The following is a 22,803-nucleotide window of genomic DNA, read 5'->3' as shown; positions in this document are numbered from 1 at the left end:
GTGTACCATAACGTTCTGTCTAAAAATGACTAATTACATAATTGCCTTGGGAGTATGAGCAGTGTCCTACTTGAGAGCTCTTAATGCTTCCTCTGTGATTTATAAGAATGCTGTTTTATTCATGGCAAACCCCGCGAGCTCTAAATTTATGTGTATGATTGAACTTTTTTTTCCTGTTGCACAAAAATGTTTTCCTTTGAATAATCCGATGTTCAGCCTTTTGTGCCGTGTTATTCCGCTCTTATTTATTGAAAAATACAGGTTTCAGATCTGTGGTGGATTTATCAAGATTGAGCAGATAATGTCTTTGAATCTGTGGCAGAGAGTCGGAAGTGGCACCCGAAGCCATGCTGGTGATTGCTATTGAGGAAGTACCAAACAAATTTCCATTGCCGCTCTCACTTCTTCCATTGGTTTCAGGTTGTGGCAGGGCCCAAGGGTGCTGGGTGTTTCTAAGTTTCACACCTCAGGCAGTGTTAGGACATGCCTGTGTCCTTACTATGTATCATTTCGTCACTTACTTTGTTCTCTTGTTGGTCTGGTCCTGCAAACACTTCTGTATTTGCATAGCTGTGAGCTTGTACTGCGGAATCATAGAGTCGTTAAGATTGGAAAAGACCACTGAGATGATCTAGTGTAACCCACCCCCACCGTGCCCGCTTACCACGTCCCTCAGTGCCACATCCACATGGTTCTGGAACACCTCCAGGGATAGTGACTGCACCACCTCCCTGGGCAGCCTGTGCCACTGCAGCACTGCTCCTTCTGGGAAGAAATTCTTCCTGATTCCCAACCTGACCCTCCCCTGGTTCAGTTTGAGGTCATTCTCTCTCATCCTATCGCTGTTACCCAGTAGAAAAGGCCCCATCTCACTGCAACCTCCTTTCATGTTGTTTAGAGTGATAACATCTCCCTTGAGCCTTCTCTTCTCTAGACTGACATTGCTTTAGCTGTTCCTGTAGTACTTGTGCTCCAGACCTCACAGCTTTGTTGCCCTTCTCTGAACACTCTCCAGGGCCTCAGTGTCTTTTTTGTAGTGAGGGGCCCAAAACCAAGCGGTACTCGAGGTGTGGCTTCGCCAGAGCTAAGCCCAAGAGAACCATCTCTTCCCTGCTCCTGCTGTCAACACTATTTCTGATACAAGCCAGGATGTCATTGGCCTTCTTGGCCACCTGGGCACACTGCTGGCTCACGTTCAGCTGGCTGCAGTCACATACTGTGGCCTGAATATTCTTTCACAGTTCCTCCTAGTTGATAAGAAGAGATGAGCACGCTGCTTAAGCAGAACATGTTTGATGAAAGCCCATGTGTATGTACTGACAAGTGAGAGAAAGGGAATGCTATTCAAGAAGAATGCACTGTGTTTAAGTTTGATGTCTTGTTTAAGTTGCTCGTCTTGAAGGGAAAGACAAGCGTTCTTACTAATCACTTAAAGCTTTTCTGCATCTCAGGTGCTTGTATTTGTGTTACAAAGACCTTCACTAGTCACTGGTTGACCAAAGAAACAAGCTGTATGTTCTTTCTTTACTTCTAAGTTTCTGGGGAGTAGCAGGTTGGCTGTATAAAGTTTTGAAATATACTTTATAAACAAAACCAACAAACCACCAACAAAACAGCTTTGTATATAGTGGTCTTCTTTGAGAAGAAACCTAGAACAAACTGCTGGCACTTCTTGCTTATAAGAGACACCGAGTGAAGTCGTCTGCCAATTACTCTGGCACACAACACGGGTGGTAAGCAGTGCCTGTTGTGCAAGTATTTTGTTGGAAACTAAGAAATACAGAACCACAGCAGCTTTGTTGACACGGTGGATTTCAGCAAGTGCTCATACTGCCTTAGCGGTTGTTACGTGGTCATTTAGGTTATGTATATCATGTACCTGTATCAATCCTTGTGTAAAACTTGACCTTATGGAGTTGATTTTCCATCGTGAACTGCAGATGACAGAATAGTAACCAGAAGCCCTTCAGATCCTTTCTCTTTTTTGCTTCTTCCAAATGGGGCGTCCTGAATTTCTGCTTTATCTGCCTCTGTTGCGGTTTAGCCATGGAGAGCTTCAGAAAAGTACTTAGCAGTTATGTGTGTAAGTAGTGGATTCCACAGTGATTTGGTTGGGAGAAAATTCTGTAAGCGTAGAGGGTCTCTTTGTAGAGGGTCTCTTTTTGGAGTGAACTGCAGTTTATTCTCAGTATTTACAATGATTGATTAATGATGCACTTGAACATCAAAGGGAGAAATAACAAAAGGGACATCTGCTTAATGACATTAATAGCAGGTGATATATTTCAAACATTGGTACGTTTAGTAGGTAAACATTGAGTCTATTTTCATGTCAAGCTGAGGCATTTCTTTTCCTTCTGAAATCTTTCATGTGCGTCTTTCTTTGCATCTAGGTACTAATAGGTAGCAGTGAAATGGAAGGGAGTTATTCAAGGTGTTTTGGTAACAGAGGTACTAAGTGCGTGTCTGTGACTTAGTACAAGACATCTAGAATGATTTTGCAGTATCACCACTATTATTTTGGGGGGAGCTATTGGTAATAGATGAATGGTTGGATTGGATGATTTTTTAGGTCTTTGCCAACCTTGGTGATTCTATGATTCTATTTTAAAAGGAGCTCGGGAGAAAACAGAGAATGTAGAAGTTTTATCCGAGTTGCATCCTGTTTTATACAGCTGTACCTCTGTAATGACTATAGCAGCATGGTTTCTGGAGATCTGGGTGGGAGGAAACCTCTTACGGGCTGAGGATATGCAGAGCATGCTGATGAGGTTACCAGTTGTCTGACGTTTTGAGTTGCTCAGTACAAACCCAGAAACTACACGAGGTCCATTTACCCATGGGATCTCCGGTGAAGCACCCTTTCTCCTCCTTATCAGTTAAGGTAAGAGAGTTTTAACAACCTTCATCTAAGTCAAACCTTCTGCCTAGTTAAAGTTTTTCTGCTGAGGAGGGACATCTTTTTGTTAGGAAAGTGTATGCTTATTGCTGGAATTTGATTTCAGCTTCCACTCACAGGAAAAGCTGGGGGCTGGCTCTACAAGAGTGGTAAATAGCTGCTTATATTTGCTTTCTGGGAATGTGCTTAAAACTAAAGGCAGTGTGACCTGGGTCTTTTCAGCCTCAGGGAAAAGAGGACTGAAGGGGGATCTGAACGACATCTATCAATATGTAAAGGGAGGTGGGAGGCAAATGGATGAGACCAGGCCCTTTGTGGTGGTTCTTAGCAATAGGACAAGGAGTAATGGCTTAAAACTTGAACACAGGAAGTTCTGTGCTAACATTACAGTAAGGGTAATGGAGCACTGGAACAGGCTGCCCAGAAGGGTTGTGGAGTCTCTTTCTATGGAGGTATTCAGGACCCAACTGAACGCCTACCTGTGTGACCTACTATAGCTGGGAATGTGGGAGGGGAGGTTGGACTCAATGATCTTTTGAGGTCCCTACCAACCCCTGTGATTCTGTAAATAAAATAACCTTTTTTTTTTTGAGGAAATATGTACATTTGCCTCCTAAAGCCTTGTGTTGTGCATCTGTTAGTTGCTTCACAAATTAATAATGTTCTCTGAAGCAGCAGATAAGCCCCTGATAGTGAGTTTCTTAGCGACCTACATGTAGGTAAAATCTTTCCTTATATACAATTGATTTTGATTCTTAGGTCTGTCATGCTTTGTCAGTGTTGAGCTGGGATCTTGCATTCAATTCCTTTTCCTTTATGACCCCGGTGCCCTTTTCAGAGTCATAGTATTGTGGTCTGCTGCTTGACCGGTGTTCCAAATACAACTTTTTATTCTTTTTTGGGATATGTAACCTGGGATTTGGCTTAAAACAAACAAATCAGCTGTTTTAGGTCCTGTATGTGACGGCCCAGTCAGCTGTCGACAGATGCTTTTGAATCTTTGAGGAAAATGCTGAAGAGCCTTGAACTAACAGACCCAGGGCAATGATCTGGAAGTCTCCCTCCTCTGGCAATTAGGTTCTGAGGTTTGATAATTAGGCATGGTTCATTAGTTTTGTTCTAACCAATGACCAAACAAACGTAAGTGTTAATAATCGTGTATGTCTGGTTAGGCGCTGAAAGTAAGCTCTGCCTCTCATTTTCATAGAATCACAGAATGGCCTGGGTTGAAAAGGCCCACAGTGATCACCTGGTTTCAACCCCCTGCTATGTGCAGGGTCAGCAACCACCAGACCAGGCTGCCCAGAGCCACATCCAGCCTGGCCTTGAATGCCTCCAAGGATGGGGCATCCACAGCCTCCTTGGGCAGCCTGTTCCAGTGCATCACCACCCTCTGTGTGAGAAGCAGCAGATTGAAGCCCGTGCCCCAGAGCGATGGCAGCAGCCCTCCCTGCGCAGCTCACGTTGCAGCCATGTTGGCAGTGTGTGCACACCGGAGCGTGCCGGGCTGCTTGCCCCGTCACTGCGCCTCCTGCGTGGCCCGCGGTACCTGCGGGGAGAAGCCCGGGAGGGCTGCCTCTTGGCTCCGCCATTCCCGCCCGTTACGTGGTGCTGCAGGGACCCGCTTTATTTACTTGTTTACGTGATTGCTTACGCATCCCTCCGCTCGCAGATGACGAAGGAGGAGCGTTCCGGCGGGCACAACGCACACCCCCGGCCGCCGCCCGCCTTCCCTCAGCGCGGAGCCGGGGCCCGCAGGGGGCCGGGCCCGGCCGGAGGGGCGGAGCGTGGCGGCTGCTCCCGGTGCCGTCACAGGCGGGTGCGGCGTACGTAGTGGTGCGGAGCTGCGGAGGTGAGTGCGGGGCTCCTGGTCCTGAGGGGAGGTCGGGGGGCTACGTCCGTTTTGCTTCCCTTGTCGGTCGGTTGGGGCGGGAGGGGCGTCGCCTCAGCGCCTTGCCGCCGGGCCGCGGGCTCGCCCTTTCCCTTGGCTTCGGCGGAGCAGCGTGAGAGCCGAGCGGCGGCGTGTCCCCGTGCTGACGGCTGCGGGCCCGTACCGTGCGTGCTTCCTGCAGCGGCACCGGCCCGGTGGAGCGAGCAGGGAAGCTCTGCCTGGGTTGCGTTTTAAGGAGCAGAAGCGGAGGCTCCGGTGTGTTTGCGTGCCCTCAAACTGCAAAATGAGGGAGATGAGCTTGCACAGCCCTGTCGTCCTGACAACGGGATGATCTGTTTCCCCTTGAGAAGCGACTGCATGCTGCTGCTTGTTTCAGAAGGACTCGTAAAAACTCACCGTGGTTGGTTTTATTTCTTTCCTTCATCTGAAGGTTTGGTTCAATGAGCCGCGCCTGGGAACTTGGAGGGCCCTCAGAGGGAACGTGTTGTGTTTGTAACTCATTCCCTTGTCTGTTGGACTTTTAATGCAGGTGTTAGGTGGGAGCGCAGGGAGGCAGGCGCACATCCTTTTGGTGCGCATTCAGAGTTCAGTATGTTCTCAAGTTTAGAAGTCTGGCGCTTCCCATCACTGCCAAATTTGGAACCTCAGTGGTCAAACCTTGCAGAAATTCAGCTTCTGTCCTGCTTGCTGTTAGCTGAGGCAGAAGGCATGGGCTCTCTTTTCAGTGTGCCTTGAACTTTGGCTAGAGTAAGGAGCCTACCCTGCTGGGGCTGTAGAGCCTTTGGTCTTAAAGTCTCAGGTATACTGAAGGTTGCATGTTGTCCGCCTTCTCCTTAACCCATTCAAGTGCAGTGTGGCAATGCAGGTGCTGTACTAAAGAGAAGAACTCCCTTCTGAAGAGAAGTGGCAAGGTGAATTCAGGCTTATGGCATGTGCTTTGTTACAGGGAATTTTAATCATCTAACTGCTAGTACCTAAATGTGAAGTTAGAATGGAAGAATATTATCTTCTGGACTGTCTTTGTAGATTACTTTATTGGAAATCATTCCCCATTTCTTTCCTGAGTGTTGCTTGGAGGTGAGACTTGAGTCCTGCAGAGAGGCAGCAGATCAAGCGCTGTAGGCAGCGTGTCCCAGAGCTCTGCTCTTTGCTTCTGCCTATCGCTTTCCCTTCCTGTTTCTTTTCTGACCAAGTGAATTTCCTCCCTATTGTTGGTTATCTAGCTCAATCTTAAACAGACATCCTCTGCAGAAATGGTGCTGGAAAATCATAGAATAGCCTGGGTTGAAAAGGGCCTCAGAGATCATCTAGTTTCAATCTCCCTACTGTGGGCAGGTCACCAACCTGCAGGCTGCCCAGAGCCGAAATGCTGTGGGCCTTGGAAGAAGAAAGCTTTGTGATGCATGTATGTCTTCCACATCGATCCGGTAGACAGACCTCAGATGTGTCAGTCGTACACATTGCTCTTTAAGTAAATATAGTAAGTTCTTTGCCAGATTCTCCCAGCCTTCAGATACAGGGGATGTTTTACTTCCTCTTTTCCACTTTGCTGTCACTTCTTGTTTTCCTTCCTTTGCTTCCAGTGATCTTTGTGTGCTCTGCTTGCTGCAAGGAAATAGTCATCAAGGATCAGAAGCAGGCTGTGCTGCCAGGGCAAACCCAAACAACTACCAGTCCCTTACCTGGTGGCTCTTGCTGCCTTCCCAATTTCAGAAGCTGGGGTTAGCTGTGTTGCATCAACCAGCACAGGTGGGTGTTGTGCTTTTGCTTCTGCCAGGCCGCCAGGCCAGCTGCTTCTCTTTCACAAAGGAAAGGGAGGTGCCGGCCCTGCTGACATTGGTTAGCACTTCTTGAAAACACTGTGTAAAAGCTGCACTGAAGTACGTTCACTCAGGAAGAAGGCTGTTCCTGCTTGGTTGTACTTCCACCAAGCGTGAATTTCTTGAATTTCTGATATTTTTTCTTAACATGCATTAAATAAGAAGTGTGGAAATTGAAGGGTGTACCTTGGTACTAACTTAACTAAAACCACATTAGTGAAATAAGAGAAAATAACATTGTTTTCCCTCTACAGACAACCTGAGGTCTTGATCTTAGATGGAGATTTTCTGTGTGCCTTATGACACATGACAAAGGATTTCTGTGCAGCTGTTTGTGAACATGTGCCCTTACTCATTGAAAGCAAGCTGTTATCCAGGCTTTCTATGCAATCAGCAGAATACACTGAGAAGAAAGACACTGGCATTCTTGAGTTGTTGCATGTGGACCCAGCCCACTCATGAGAATGAGCTCTTCCATGATGTATTTCTCTGGCAGGCCTGCATGGTGTTTGTGGCCTGCTGCTCTGTTGTACTGACAGATAAGCCTGTTGTATATGAGCTGATGTTCCTTAAATGCAGCTCTGTTCTTCACATCTGTTGCAGGCAGGGCAGATTTTGTGGAGAGGATAACTGCGTGCAGAGGAAAGGAGCACAGATAGAGGGGGGAAAAAGTAAGAGAGAAAGGCAGGGTATTAGTGTAAATGTACAGGCATTACATGTCTTTGGAAACAGCACGCTTCACCTCGCTTCATTGGGCTCTTTGTAGGCAAGGTATGCTAACTGCCATCTAGTAACCGCATAGGTTTCTACAAAATAACTGTGCTTATGAATGCATCTGGGCATGCACAGCCTTCTGTTTTTACAGGACAGAATGGTCCATGCCAACTGTATGCTTGAGTAGCTGCTTCATCTGGCGGTGCCCTCCAATGTCACTGAGCTCTCTGTAGCTTGCTTCTAGCTGCAGAAGCAAGTATAAACAACTTAAATGTGCTTATGAAGAATTAGATGTTTGGAATTTCACCTTAGAATGAGTAGAATGAATCTCTAAGGAAGTGATGACCAGCAGTGGAATGTTAGAAGGGACCAGATGTGCTGAGAATTTTTTCTTCCCCTCATTCTCTGCTGTTAAACTTGTTGTGCTGGGGAAAGCACAGTGCTTGCTTAATGCTAGCACTACGCATCATGTCTTTCTCTGATTCTGCTTTGTGTTTATTTCAAACATTAAACCTTTGCAGTCTATAGCAGATTATTTCCAAGGACTGTCCAGCCTTTGAGAGTTAGAATAAAGACTTCAGAGTGGCAAAAAGGCTTTATGGTAAGTGTCTCAGAAATGCTTGTTTGGAGTCCCCTCTGTTCTTTTTCCAGTTCTTTTTCCACCTTTTCTCTATGATGACCAGTATTAAGGGAGTTTTAGTTTGCTAAGCCTCCAGTTTCCACTGTGATCTTCAAAAAACAGCTTGTGGTGTTGGTGACTTCTTTTTCAGTGTTGCTCCCAATGAAGTACTTACTGGTAGACTTGCAGAGGACTTTTCCTCATCTCCCTGGATTTCTCTGTGTATCTTGCTGCATTTTTCCTGTCAGTAGCAGTTCTTTTGATCCTGTAACTACTTTCTACGTTTGCTAGGCTGGAAATTATGCTTCCCACAGCAGAACAGGTGGACAGATGCTTGTGCCCATGCTTTGACAACTGCAGTGCAAAGTTCAGTGGCTTAATTTAAACCACTGGTTTGACATTTCTGAAGAGTGTTTACTTGATCTGGTCCATTGACTTTGCTTGGGAAGCAGTAAAGTTTAACAGCAGCGTGGTAGTATCTTCAGTCACCAGAAGGGCTTGCCAAGCAATTTGTGCTCTTTTTCTGTTACTTACCACTTTGTCATACAAAAGCATTAGTGCAGTGTTAACTCTGAGAGCAGTTATGAGAATGTACAGCATTTCCTTAAAGTGTTGAGGGTTCGTGACCTTGTTCTGTCACTCAGTCACGTACTTGTAGAATCACGGATGAACTTGGCCCTTGACGTTTTCTGATGAACATTACAAAGAGCTCTGCTTGGGCTCCCAAGATGTGGCTGGGCTGTTTGTCATCATTTCTGGATTTGGGTGAGGATCTACGTTGAGAAGGACAAGGGACTGAAGGAATGGGACAACAAGCTTATCTTCTGGTTGAGACCCTCATCCTTCTAGAGGCTGGGGACGTAACTCTGCCACTCCCTACAGGTCCCATTTGGTACAGGGTAGCTCTTCAAAAACTTTTGCCATTGATCAGTTCTATGCTCCTCGTCCCTCTCTTTGTTCTGCCTCTACCTGTCAGTTTCCAGCTCTTTATTGCAGCGATTCCTCCCAGCCAAGTTATTTCTTGCTTTATTTCTATCCCCAGTCCATAGTCCTGTTTTTTTTGCCACCTTTATGTTTTTAAACTGTCTTTGTCAATATCACTCTTCTTCTCTTGCTCCTTTGGTCTGGCTGTTTTCCCTTGCTTTTGATTTGATGTTTATCCTTTTTTCCCTTAGGCTTGTCTTTAGAAATACAGGCTCTGCTGGCAGCGTCCAGCGTTCCAAACTGGCGTGGCATGATTACTAAAGGGAAATGTTTTCTCAGTCCCTCGAGCTTGAGCCCATAGGACTTGAGCCTGTAGGATGGCGTGTATCCACTTCAGTCAACTGAGGAAATTGAATGTTTTTGTTGGGGGTGGAGGGGAGGAGAGGAGGAGCGTCTTTGGACGTTTTAGTTGTGAGTAAATCTCTACTGTTATCTGTGTTTACTTTGACTTTTTAAAGCAATAGGATAGAAAGGATTGCTAGCTTTTATTTATTTATTTATTTTCTTAATTTATGCAAACCACGTTTTTCTGTTAGCCTTTATTCCTGGCAGCAGCTGAACTGTTTTAGCTGAAATTAATGAGTATTTTTTACGGATCAGCCTGAGGCAAACACTCACCACGAAAACGTTCTGAGCACACGCTCTGGGGAAATGTAAACAACTGAAAAAAAGCAATTTTGAGTGGTGTGGAGCAGCCGTAGTTAGATGGTGGTGAGACCAGTCACACCTTCCAGTCGCCCCCCTCCTCCTGAGATAAGATTAATAAGTGCTTTACAAAGCAGGAACCTGTGTATCTCGGCTATTGTGCAGTGACAAAACAACATCATGTTGACATGCAGTGGCACGTAAGAGGTTTTTAAACAAATATTGGCGTAGTGATAACATCTGAATGTCTTGTCCTGAAAGAAATATGGAAAATTCTATGTAGCAAGGAACCATTTTCAATGTAAACAAAGACTTTCCTGCTTTTCCACTTCTGATGAGCATATTAGAAATGTGGAAGTGCATCTTTGCTTGACACACTCCGAAACTACTGCCCTGGTTTCTCCCCCCAGACAATGAAGTTGTCCCAAATAGAGATGAAGCATTTCCTGAGCACTAACTCAAGAGGTATGGCCACATTCATATAGTCTGAGAAAACCTGATGAAATGCTTGACAAAACGGAATGTGCTCTGATGGAATCCTCTCTACAGTGTGTTTCTCTTAGCAAGAACAGGTTATACACACACACACACAAAACCAAACTTTTGTTTTTGTTGATTTCTTTTGTTTTCCTGTTGTTTTGACCCACTGTATACTTTAGTAAAACTATCGCTTTTCAAGACGTGTGAGTGACAACTTATTTCTGGTAGCTGATGGCTATAGTAGCAGTGTCCGATACACAGGCTTCCACCATGAAGTCTGGATTTGCTGCTTGCCTTGGGCTAGACGTGGATATGGAACAAGCCTTGCTAATCTGCATCAAGTTCTCATGTAGCTTTCTATCTTTGTTTGCAACTTCTGCGTCATGATGTCTGAAATGTTCTGTACTTTATATGTTAGTGGTAGATTACAGCTCTGTGTTCCCAAGAGGTTTCCTGGCTGAGAGCAAGCAATCTTTGTGACCAGAAGATTATATACTCTATAAAAAGACCGCACAACAAAATACAGCCTATCAAGAAATCCACATTAAAGCTCCTATAGAGAGCAAATCTGCAGTGAGACTTTTGGATGTGTCTCTATTGAGCTTTGAAATATCTAATTAATATATTGAAAGAATGTACCTACATAAATATTGAGCAGCTCTGTTGTATAGCGTAAGCAGGCTTGTTAGAGTGGGGAGATGTATGGCCAGGTGCTGTCAGAAACAGGAAACTTCAGCACCCTGCAGGCTCGAATGTGGAATGAGCAGTTGTATTGAAGTCCGTTAGGTAAAGTGGGTGTGCTGCTAAGAAGGGGCTCTTAGGATGCAAATAAAGCCATTGGAAGTTATCAAATGTGGTTACTTCTCAGCAGTATAGTGCTACCCCTGGATGGAGGTGGAACAGAGGCTTCTGCTCTGCTGCAGAAGCATCTCTGCAGGTAGAATAGCTGCTCGGTACAAGGAGCCTTATAGAGCTGCCCTAGAAACGCTGCTCTTCAGTCCTAGCAGGAAGCAGGCACGCAGGGGGTAATTAGTGAGGGAATGGATTGCAAGGCTTCGGCTGTGTCTCAGTGCTTTTTATAATGAGCTTCCTTTGCAGGAAGAGCAGCAAAAACTTCCAGTGCTTTGTTGTTAGGTAAATGTCTTGTCTCACACAGATGTTGCAGAGGCTGAAAATGTATATGGCAATGGTATTGTCAACATTGGGCATTTGGAAATCATATGAAGCATTCATATGAGAGACTGAATATTGTAAGAGTTGTGTGCAACAGTCGGTAGGAGCAGTGATTCCTGATGGAATAATTGTTGGAAGTTCTGTTTCTGGGTTTCTGTGAGGCCTTTTGCAGTGGCTGTGAGGATAGACAAACCCTACCTTTGTTTGGGCTTCTAAATACATCTGAGCTTATGTATTTATGTGTGGCCCTTGTCTCAGGGGCTCATGGTGCAAAATTATGCACAGGATGCCATTGGTATCTTTATGTACTATATTTACCTGCAATCTTTAGAAAGTGAGGAATTAGTAAACACAAACCTGCCTGCTTTGCAGTACGTCTGCTGCAGAGCAGTAGAAGGGAACTGGATAGTCTTTGAACTGGAGGTTTTGAGCCAGGTACTTACGAGGAATGTTTAATGTGGGGCTTCTCCCATAGCTAGCATGGTAACCTTCCCTCCTGTCATAGTAAAGGCAAAGGTTTGCCAATGTTCTGAGAGCACAACATACCATGGTGAGTTACATCTGGGCTCTGCTAACAAGATTTGTAAATCTGAGCGCGCAGACAGTTGATCTGCCTTAAACTACGACATCTAAGGGTTGGAGGAGGTAAGAGGTAAAAACCCACCTGTATGTTTGTCCCCCTTTGCTTTATTGTTTACTGGCTAGGAAGCCCATGAAGGCCTGTTTCTCTAGGACAGGTAATGTTGTGTGGCTCTGGAAGGAGCAGAGCTTGCAGTTCACCTATAAGATGTCAAGAACAAGGGAATAAAAGAGAAAATAAGTTACGTTCTCTTGAAGTAGAAGGAAATGTGGTTTTTTATGTTTATTTAATGACCTAATTTTCTCGAATACTCTGCAGTTATGCTTACAGATTAGGAGTGGACTAGAACTGAGCCTGTGTGGAACAGTAGAACTATGAAGGTGGAAAGAGATAAACCTGAACAGAAAGCACAAATTGAGTGTGGGCAGTCTGGGAAAGTTTGACAGGATTAGGAAAAGGAAAGACTGTATGTATGAGTTCTGGGGAAGCAGACGAAAATAACTTGAAATTAATTTGTGGGGAAGTCATGGAAAATGTCATTTATCCGTCATTATTTTTGTGACATAGTTGATGGGAAGAAGATAATGGAAGATTCTCTAGAATTATCATCAAAGTTCACGCTTAACTTGCACAATTGCAAGAAACAAAACTTGAAAAGGGGGAAGAAAAAGAAAAGGAAAAAAGAAACCACAGAAGTGGATCTGTGAAATCTGGGGGAACTGTGGTAGAATTAGCAGTCAGAAAGTGAGAGCACGCAGAAGCCTAAAAACTGGGAGATTTCTATTTCTCAAAAGGAAAATGAAAGGAGAAGCAGCCTTCCATGCAGTAGCATTTTTAAATGCTAAAATAATGCTTGAAACCTTCAACGTGCTGAATTGGGAGGTCTATTACAGAGGCAACGTAGGCTTTTTAATGTAATAAGTATTTGCTGTACTTTCAGCATCTGCCTCCAAAATACAGTAGGGAGAAAAGGAGGCCCCAGAGCAAAACATGAGCTTACCACATTTGCTTCAACAGTTACCTAAATCAAAGAAAATGATTAATTGAGTTAGTGTGTATAGAAAGAACATAATACTTTCCAAAGTTATCCTAAAATATTCTGGTTTCTATCCTTTGGTTTGAGGGGTGATGATTAATACCAGTATAAAAACTGGTTACTGTGTGGGCAAAGGGGGATGTATAAATTTGAATTAATTTCCAGAGAGATTTAAAAATAAAAGCATGGTTGTTGAAGTGACAGTATCTTCCCCAGGCTGTTGGCTGTAAGGGAGCTGCAGGTTCACCTGTTGTTGGTAATTTGCAATTATGATCTCATCTTTCCCATTTCCGACAGCTCCAGGATGCATACCAACTTCTCCCGTCTCTGTCCAAATGAAAAGCTTTTTTAATGACCAGACACTCTGCTAGGATGCTTTGTAAGGTAAAACTGCCTTGGCCACTCTGTGTTGGAGCTGGAACTTTGTGCTATTAAGACGTTGGCTCGTGGTCCTTTCTGTCAGGTCGCTCCAAGTACCACAGCGTATTGGATATAAAGGGGTTTTGTTTTATACTAAGAAACTGCCATATTGAGTTCTGACGTGATATTCTGGCCCACTGGCCTCTAGCTGCCCGGAAAGTCATTGCTCAGAGCCCTCCTATCATATTCAGATTTGGAAGTGATATTTCTGTGCTGATGCCTGTGCTTGATGTTGCATATATTGGATGCTAGATTCCTCTGTGACACTTGGGCTTGTGCGCTAACAGGGTTGGACCCAAGAAGAGAAGAGTCGCTGGCAGTGATAGCTAGTGTGGAATTCCTTGAAATGATGCACATAATAAGCAAAACACATAGGGTGAGTAGAAGGGAGCAGTCCCCTTCTTGGAGAAGCAGGAGAACTGCAGTGGGAGATGTGCAGTATCTATGAAGATGGCTTTTACTGAGTGGTGGTGGATGATGAAAGCAGCATGCAATGCACTGGGAGGTGATGCTGTCATTCATTTGCACCATCTCAGGCTGACTGGCTTACTTTTCCTTTGGAAAGGGTTGCTAATTGTGTTACAAACCCTCCTAGTGAAGGCGCAACTCTGCACAGCAGCAGTCCTTACCTGTTGGAGCTGGAGATCTTTTCCATCTGCTTGAATCCCAAGTCCTGGTGCTGACGGCAGCTCAACTGCCAGGCTTTATCTGAATTTCCATATTCATTGCACTAGACGTTGGCTTTCAGACAGAAATGGAGACAAGCTCTCTAGTAAAGAGTCACAGAAAATCTGCTGCTGTCTGCACTGTCACTTTGCTGATACCACAGCTTTTAATACGGTACTGGCAATTAACTTTGTACCCTACTTTCATTTCTTGGTGCCAGAGAAATGCTTGTAGTGATGTGGCTCTGCTCCTGCTGTTGGACTACTGACTTCAGGCAAAGCTGAAATGAAGGAGGAAGGGCAGGGGTTGTGATGACATTGTTACAGTTTGGAAACACATTTGCATAGTTATCATCTGAAGGTGTGATGTATCAAAATCTATTGTCTGTATTTTTAATTGTAACTCTCATATTTGTTAATGTGTTTTGGAGTTAGAAAATAACACGCGCATTAGATGTTAGAAAATACACGCAATGCTTAGACAGCATTGCACAGAGTTCCTACTTGAAGCCAGAGCTTTGTCCCCTCTGGAGCAGGATATTTGCTTAATCATACTCTGTTGGATCTTACCTTCTGCTTTTTCCACCCCTCTTTTTTCACCCACGGTTCACTTGGTTGGCTAAATATATGTTCATTGGATGCATCAGCATGAAGTTTTGCAGATGGCCACCAGCCTTAATACATGTGAAGCTGTGATCACAGTTTTCTAAACAGTGCCAGAGATGCTGAATTATGTTTTCAGTATTGCCAGATCGCTTTAATCGGTCTTGACTGAAAAATGATGGCAGAAATCCCAGATTAGCAATGGTGCTTCAGTGAGTCGTTAGCAATAGTTGTCAAGATCGGATTTGATGAAATACTTCTTACACAAAGGGGGTCGTGCAGGACAGAGAAGGAACTGCCGCGTAGTCGAGATAGAGCCATTTTTAGCAGAAGTCTTTGATTCCGAACTGAAAGCAAAATGGCCATCTGGATAGAAGAATAAATAAAATGAGGCACTGATATGGGTGCCCCATCCCTGGTGGTGCTCAAGACCAGGTTGGATGGGACCCTGGGCAGCCTGAGCTGATAGGAGGCAGCCCTGCCCATGGCAGAGGGTGGGCTGCGAGGTTCCCTTTCATGTGGCTGTTTTTAGGCCACTGAGAATTGTCCATTGCAGAAGGATTTTGTGCCAGCGTCACCGATACAAAGCAGGTCTTTCCATTTGAGCTCTGCAGTGTTGAATGTCTTTTTTTTTTCTTTTTAAGCTTTGAATTTCTGAAGGGTTGTGTTTTGACAGCTCAGAGGAATTAAGTCTTAAACAAACAGCTTATAAAGTTTGAGCAATAACAGCATATTTTCCTTCATACTGCAGGTCTTGAACTGGAAGGCCTATTTTTAATGGAAAAAAGACACCTACAGAGAAAAAAGGCTCTTTGTTTAGATTACCTTGGCTTCATACAAACATTAAAAGGATCGTTCATTTTCTAAGCTCCTGTCCAAAAGCATTTCTTAAATGTACAAACTTAACCGAGCGAAGTGATTAAATGTTTTTCTGGTATTCAGACTAAGAGCTCTGTTTGAAGAACATGAAGCACTTGTCTTCTGCTTGGATTGAATGCTTCTACTTTTAAAGCAGTCTATTTCTGCTTACCACTTATTTAAGAAGCAGTGAAGAGCAATAGCCTGTATTTAAGTCTACTTGAAAACATTCATGTGAAGAAAATGCTGCATGTTTTGCTGGACTTTTGTTCAAGGTGCAGGAGAAATGATGTAACATTTTACTTCAGTGGCACTGATGCACTGCTTATTTTTCTCCTTGTGTTTTGTCAGGGAACTTAGAATTGCAATCACTTTCATAAATGCAGGCATATGTATTCTAGGATTTTGTTTAACACTTCACTCTTCTGATAGCTAACAGTCCTACAGTTAGAAACAAAACTGTACATTGATGTGCCAGAGTTTCAGTATCTCTAACTATGATACCATCCACCTTCCAAGCTCTTTTATGCTCCAGGTTTTGGAACGTGGTTTAAGCTGTCATTTTCATAGATATTTTTAGAAATTTCTTGAATATTTCTTTTTTCTTGTTGCTCGTGGTGTCAGATTTTCTTTTACTTCCAAGTTAGTGAAAACAAAATATTCAAGAAAAATATAAATAATATAATAAAATACATTTTAGCGATGCATGTTTGAGCTTGGGATGTTTTCCTGGTGAAGAAAAAGCAAAGCAGTTCAGACCCAGTGGTGAACCACACCATCTCTCAGCTGATCATGTTGATTTCTCTCTGTTGATTGTAGATGCCAGAGAAGACGGGAATAAATCTATTCTCATATTCAATTAACAGATGTCAGTGTCTGTTGCATGCAGTGAAGGTATCTAAGGAAAGCAAGCACACATTCTGTACTGTTGACTTTGAGGCAGTTCTATATTTTTGTGTGTTTCTGTAAAAACTGGACTTTTTTCGCATGCTATATTTGTTGAGCTTGTTTTCTGTTTGCTTTTTGTCCCCTGGATAATTCTAGATGTAATGAAGTGCATTGCAGTAGGGTTACAAGGGGTTTTGTTTGTTTTGCGGTGGGTCTTTTTTATTCATTTATTTATTTATTTTTGCTCTCGTCCTCTGTTCCTTTTTAAGTCAAGAAAACAAATCCTACAGAAACTCATTTGATATTTTTGGGTTCTCGTGTCTATTTTTGACTGCTTGTATCGTAGGAGGAAAAATGTGACACAGCTCATAGCAGGGCGACACAGAAGGCTCTGTGCTTTTGGTGACTGGTCAGAGTTTTAGTCTTTTTAGAGCATCCCGATGATAAATGTAAGCAGAGAAGCACTGCGGTAGTTCTTTGGGCTTTGAAGTAATGTGCTGGACTGAGTGGCACAAGTCATCACCACCTGTCCCTCACTGCCTCTGGGTTTGTCTGAAGCAGCCACCATTGGGGGGATGTGTGGGCAGGACCACACCTCCAGCAGTGCAGAAGGGGATTCATCACCCTGATAAAGAAAGCTCCATGGTACTGGGCTCAGCATTTGCCTTGGTCCTCATCTGAGTTTGCGTTGCAGATGAGCTGTGGGTCTCTTGGCTTGTTATGCCAAGCGTTTTTAGTCGGTTCATTCTTTGTGGCAGTTGAATGGAACTGGGGTCCTGAATTTGAAATGTATGTTTTTAATGTAACTTTGAGTTTACTCAGGAGCGTGAGGTATGTGGCACTTGCCAATTATTACAATACAATCAGTAGTGGCCCAGCTTCAGAAAGTGTTTTGATTTCTACCTTGCAATCTGCATGAAAGCTTTAATACAGAGAAACGTTTCACTACATGAGAAATATAAATCGAGTACGATAAGGGAGATAACTCATGACAGTAAATTATGATCATTTACTTGCTGATCAAAATTGTAGCTGTCCTTGAAACTGCCTTTTAATTTCAGTGACTCGGAAAACAGTTGGTAGCTGTATCATGTACAGTGTGAAGTTCCCCAAAAACAATGAGAAAGCCAATCAAAATATTATGGTTTTTCTTGTTGGCTACTAAGGACAACAGGCCAGAAATGGTAGGTAAAAGAAGATAGGGTGATTTTGTTTTTTGTTTTTTGTTTTTTTCCCCCAGTATTTTTATAAACATTTATTTTTTAAAGAAGAATTTCAGGTCCTGTTCTGTTGCTGGAACATGAATAGTTCACTGTTTGTGCAAAGTGTTGATGATGGCAAGCATCTGAAGGATGAAGGCTACACAAAAACACACTTCATCTTTGCTTACGGTGTCTGTCAACTCATGCTCAGGAGTTTTTCATCTTAGCCCTTCTTGTCATTACAGACTGCTAATGCTGCCCACTAAATTGGTCACAACAGACTTTTCACAACCTAGTTATTTTCCTCTCTTTGTGATCTGCTTTGTCGCTTCCTCTGACATCAGTGGGTTCTGGGTCAAACTTCTACTTTGCAGAGATCAGAGATGAAAAAAAGCATCTTTAAATCTTGTGATAGGAGGAAATGCAAGCAATGCAGGAAGAAGTGCTGCTATTTACAGCAGCTTCACTACAATTTAGTCTTTGTAGCAATTGTTACATTTCTTGCAACTGACTTCCTACTGTGGTTTGTACTGCTTGTGGTTGTTACAGACAATTAAACCTGAAAGTCTGGTCATCTCCACTCACTGTAGCATTAGGTGAGACAGATGTCAGCTGTTGTAAAGTCCACCTTCTCACTTAATTAAATCACAATCCTGTAGCTTTGCATTTCTAGCTCTAAAACCAGGCAGTCTATGAAAATATGTAGAGAATGTCTGACCCTTGGAGTTTTGGTTTAGATCTCTGTAGCTGTGAATGTTACAAAGTCATGCCATTTGCATACCTTCATTTTAAGTACAGTGAGGTATTGTATTGCAGGGTTTATAACTTACTTGAATTCTTCATGAAGTAAAACAGGCTGAGGTGGAGCGAAATAATTTGTAATTGTCACGTGAGCAGACAGAGAAGTTGTTTGTGACTATAAACATTAATGTATTTCTCTCTTATGATGGACATAAAACTAAAAATCATCCTGGTGAATCACTGAAAACAGTTTTTAACAGTGCTGGTTTTTTTCTCCTGCAGAGAAGTCTGAAATGACAAGTAAACACTAGGCACGATAATAAGTAATATATAGGGACAAATAATGCTGGACCTTGTAGCTCTTTGCTTTTAGGTGGGGGAATAAAAGTAACTTATACCAGAATAGCATCTTATTCTGGTTTGTCAACAATGTCTGAAGAGTGTAGCTCTTGCAGGTGAGATCTCAAGCATCTGCATGTAGTTCTGTTGAGGAATCGAAATCCCCTGCTTTAGCATCAGCATCTCCTTTCTGCTCACAGACCTTTGGACCTGAGAAACCATTCATTGGAAGAGAAAATACAAGAGTGGTAGGTAAGTGTAGTAGGTACAGCTTAGAGGTTTTCAGGTAACAGTTGGAAACCAGCTGAAACAGGATGTGCTTGTTTGCACAGCATTGCTGTTTGTGCTGAGGATGTCTGTGCCCTCCTGTTTGTCTGGGCCATGACCCAGTTGTCTGCACACAGCGAGGTCTGCGCCTGCTGGAGTGGGAGGGAAGGGCTGACTCACGTTGGCTTTCCTGCAGGTTTTACAGGTGTAACCTGCACCAGTTGGGCTTCAACCAGCTTGCTTAGGCCTTTGCAGGTAGCTGTATTAGGGAGACTTGCAGCAAAGAGGTGAGAAATTCTATGGTGTGTCTACAGCTGGGAGTTCTTTCTGGTGAAGGGTTGTAGGGATGATAGTTAGAAGCTGGCAGCAATCTGGGTTCTAAAACACTGACAAGTGTCAGCTGGGATGGCTGTCTGTAGTCAGAGGAACCAGAGGCCGCTGTGCAGTTAAATGTTCTTTTCCTTCTTAATGTTTTAGATTCATGCCACTAAGATGTTTAAAGTCATTTTGCTGTATTAAACGTGAAGTAGTGAGATAGCTGCTGAAGAGGATTTGCTAAGTAGTGTACATTTACATTTTATAGTAGAGGTTCGTGGATGATTTTGTGGTCACTTCTGTTTATATCTGTTGAAAAAAAAAAAAAAAACAGAAAATTAATCATAGACTGCTGGGTTTGCTGATCTCATTTTTGTGTGCCTTGTATCCCCACAGATTTTCTTGCATTCTTTTTATTCATTACTAAAAGGAGTTTTTCAGCCATATACAAGTGAAGCGGATCAGAGCTGTGTGTATTTATTGATCAGTGCTTCCGCTCTGTTTTCTGATGGGTATGGAGACTTGAGACACTTGTGATTGACACTGCATATTGGATTTCTGTTCTTTGTCTGACAGCTGTGCTCTGAGTTCCCCAGGCACAAAACTCTGCTTTGGGAAACTGAGTTCTTCCTGTGTTTCACCCCATCTTAGATAAAGAGAACAGCTTAATGTCAAGTGTTGGTGCTTTTTCTGTGCTGGGGGACTTCACTGACATCAGCAAAGTTACTTGCAGAGTAAGAAGTTACTGACTGGAGTCAGTGTTTGAAATAGCTTCTGTTAAACAAATTACCTACAACCATAGGGAAAAAGAGTTTATCCCTGAGCATTTTTTCAGTGAAACTGAAAGGAAGTACTAGAGGGAGTTGGCTTTGAGTGCCTGCAGCATGATGATGTACAGTAGAGGTCTGTGTCTTTTTAGGGGGATGTCGCACATTGCTGTTGTCTCTTTGAGAATAAAACACTGTTGTTAGGAAGGGATCTAGCTCACTTCTTCCATCATTGTGGAGAAGAACAAAAATTCATTGCTGAGATATAAAACAAAAGAACAAAAAACCCCACGTTACTAGTGCTTCTAACATAGAGAAAATTAGACTGATGTTCTGCACAGTCTATCTAAAGTAATATTAAAAATTAGGGTACTACCTATGTTGATATTTGTGACAGTATGTACCAATTTTTAGTATATGAAGTTTGTCCCAGGGCCTTTACTTGGTGTAACCACTTGAGAACCCCAAGGAATTGCTCTTTTGTGTGGAGGACTGTTAGGGTTCTTTACACAGCAGACAAGCAGAGTTTGTAGCTTTTCTGCAAGCTTGTGGTTCTTCTGGTACTGGGGCTGAAGTTCTGGGGCTGCAGGCTGCCTGGACTTCCTTTCTGAGGAAGCTTATGGAGGAAAGCTTTGGTACAGACTTACATTGCTAAAAAGCTTCCAGTAGAAAACAGTTCTGGCCTTTGCTTTCAAAAAGGACACCTGCCCATTGGCATACTTTTCAGGTAGGTAATCAGGTCTGCACACTTTTGTGGCAGCTGTGTTTTAATCATTTGAATGGTGAGAAGGCAGACTTGGCAAAACAGAGCGAACTAAGAATCTAGCCAACTGATATTGTGTTTTTACCTTGCAGAGAAAGGTAAGTGCTTGACTGTAGTGCATAAGTGGGACAATACCCTTAATCTACCCCAAGTGTGCAGGTCTCACCCTTCTTTCAATGTGTGTGCTGCAATAATAAATTATATATATACATATATATGTGTGTGTGTGTGTGTTTTTCAAACTGGCAGTGTGATAAGAATTTTCCAGAAGACTGAATGCTCTGTGGATGTTTGAGTGGTTAGTCGCTGCCTAAAATAAGACATACCAGTTTAACTACTTATCTGAAGAATGTTACTGTCTTTTTCTTCCGAAGAAGAGAATTGTTTATTGTTATTAAGGCGGTTTTCTCTCCCCTCCATTTGTAGCCTGAGAGCCGAAGGACTAACGGGCATTTCTACAGTTATCTCCTATCTGTGCATGCAGCTGATGGTAGGAGCAGTGTGGGACTTGACAGCATCTCAGAGATTAGCTTGGAGACATCCTGCTCTGTACCAGCTGCTCTCAGCACTCTCCCAAATTGAATACTAAGAATGCTATCTGCCAGCTTGTGTTCTTGCTAGGATTAATTTGGGGCTATTTTCTAAAACTGGAGCCATTCTGCTTTGGTGTACAAGTTGAAGTATGTGGAGTGCTACATGAGCTGAAGACCATTTTTTCTCTGTCTGATGCCTTATTCTTCACAGTGCTGTGTCTAAACTAGCTTTGTTCTATACCTCAGCTGTCACTGTCTTCAGCTTTTAGAATCTAGGCAGCCATTGGTTGAGACTGGACTTCCATCGTAATGATTGTGTATCTGTCTCTCTGTCCATCTGTCTTTTCCCACTTTCCTCCACTGCTCTTTGCACTGTGAGAAAAATGAGAAGTTTTAGATTTCTGAGGAAAAATAGAGTTCCAAAACGAAGATGTAACAAAGCAGTCTTGTCAGTTCTCTCTTCGAGTGCTTGCTATCCATCTCCTCAAGAAGGCCCAGTACTTCGTGGCTCCTTCTGGCAGTGCTCATTCAACAGGGAAGAGAACAAAAATAAATCAGGAAAAGGACTGGGGCTGGAGAGCAGCCATTCATGTACGGTCCTTCTCAAAATAATCTCTTATTCCACCCAGACTGTTAGTCAGAACTCAAGGCTGACTTCTGCCCAGCACAGTTTACTATTTAGAGTATAAAAAGCGGTGTGTGGACTTCCAGAAGACAGTGAAAGGCATCTGCTTCAAGCAGCTGTGATGTAAACTTCAGAGTGTTGGTAATATCAAAGGAGGCTTAAGCTTTGCAGTAGTGTTTTTTCTTTCTCTGTGTCTGTGTGGTTCCTACAGTACTAGAGGCCAGTGCTACCAATGTGCCTTTCCAGGCCTATGGCCTGTGCACCCAGGTGTCTCATGGAGGCTCTGTGCAGCTCTTCTTCCAGAGGTTCTGACAGCTTATTCCTGTCAGCTTTTCTCTCAGTGCCTTCCTCATGGGTCTGAAACAAACATTAGAGCCAGTCAGCAACACAACACTTGGAGGAAACGGGAATTGCTATAAAGGAATATTCCTGTCACAAGCCAGAGAGTTGGGAGTTTTGGAGGTGGGTGGACCGGAGCCGTGTCCAAGCTTAGTGTATTGTGCTCTCTAACTAAGCTGTAGTGTGTTCAGCTTTTGTGGAGCATTTGCTTCTCTGTTTTGCAGCTTCAGTGGCCAAATATCTGCCACACAGCACCTTTGTAAAACTTTCCTAGTGATTCGAGGCCAGGCAGAATAGGCCTTTGGGCAACCTGGTCTAGAGGGAAGTGTTCCTGCCTGTAGCAGAAGGGTTGGAATTGTGTGATCTTAAACATCTCTTCCAACCCAAACTGTTCTGTGGTTTGTGCCCAAGTCCCTTTGCTTCCTCTGTCTCCCTTTGCTGATTCAGACCTTCCCTGAAAATCTCATTTTCTTGTCTTGCAAGCAACCTGTCAGCCAGGCAGCTTACAGATGTGTGTGTGTGTCTCTTCCAGCCGCTCCTCTCCTGAGTCAACCTTGAGATCTTTCTCCATCATAACGTTTACTGTGCGGTTTGACTGGCACTGCCATTTGCCATTTCCAATTCCCTGTTCTCTGAG

At 43.5% G+C, this 22,803-nt stretch overlaps 1 protein-coding gene across 5 annotated transcripts in view; it reads left to right on the top strand.

Moving 5' to 3' along the window:
- The first annotated feature begins 4,626 nt into the window (after positions 1 to 4,626).
- Positions 4,627 to 22,803, top strand: part of INPP4A (inositol polyphosphate-4-phosphatase type I A) — a 106,473-nt gene continuing 88,296 nt past the window's right edge. For 2 of the 5 annotated variants that reach the window (XM_072335967.1, XM_072335928.1), the window contains exon 1: positions 4,627 to 4,751. The gene's annotated coding sequence lies outside the window, so the exon portion shown is untranslated. Of the gene's footprint in view, positions 4,752 to 6,402; positions 6,540 to 22,803 lie in introns of those variants that run through there. The other 3 variants (XM_072336014.1, XM_072336052.1, XM_072335937.1) reach the window with 3 other exon arrangements.

The sequence above is a fragment of the Excalfactoria chinensis genome, chromosome 1 (genome assembly GCF_039878825.1).
Source record: "Excalfactoria chinensis isolate bCotChi1 chromosome 1, bCotChi1.hap2, whole genome shotgun sequence".
In the NCBI taxonomy this organism is placed as follows: Eukaryota; Metazoa; Chordata; class Aves; order Galliformes; family Phasianidae; genus Excalfactoria; species Excalfactoria chinensis.
Note: the sequence above shows the minus strand (reverse complement) of the source record. Positions and strands in the feature narration are given on the sequence as shown.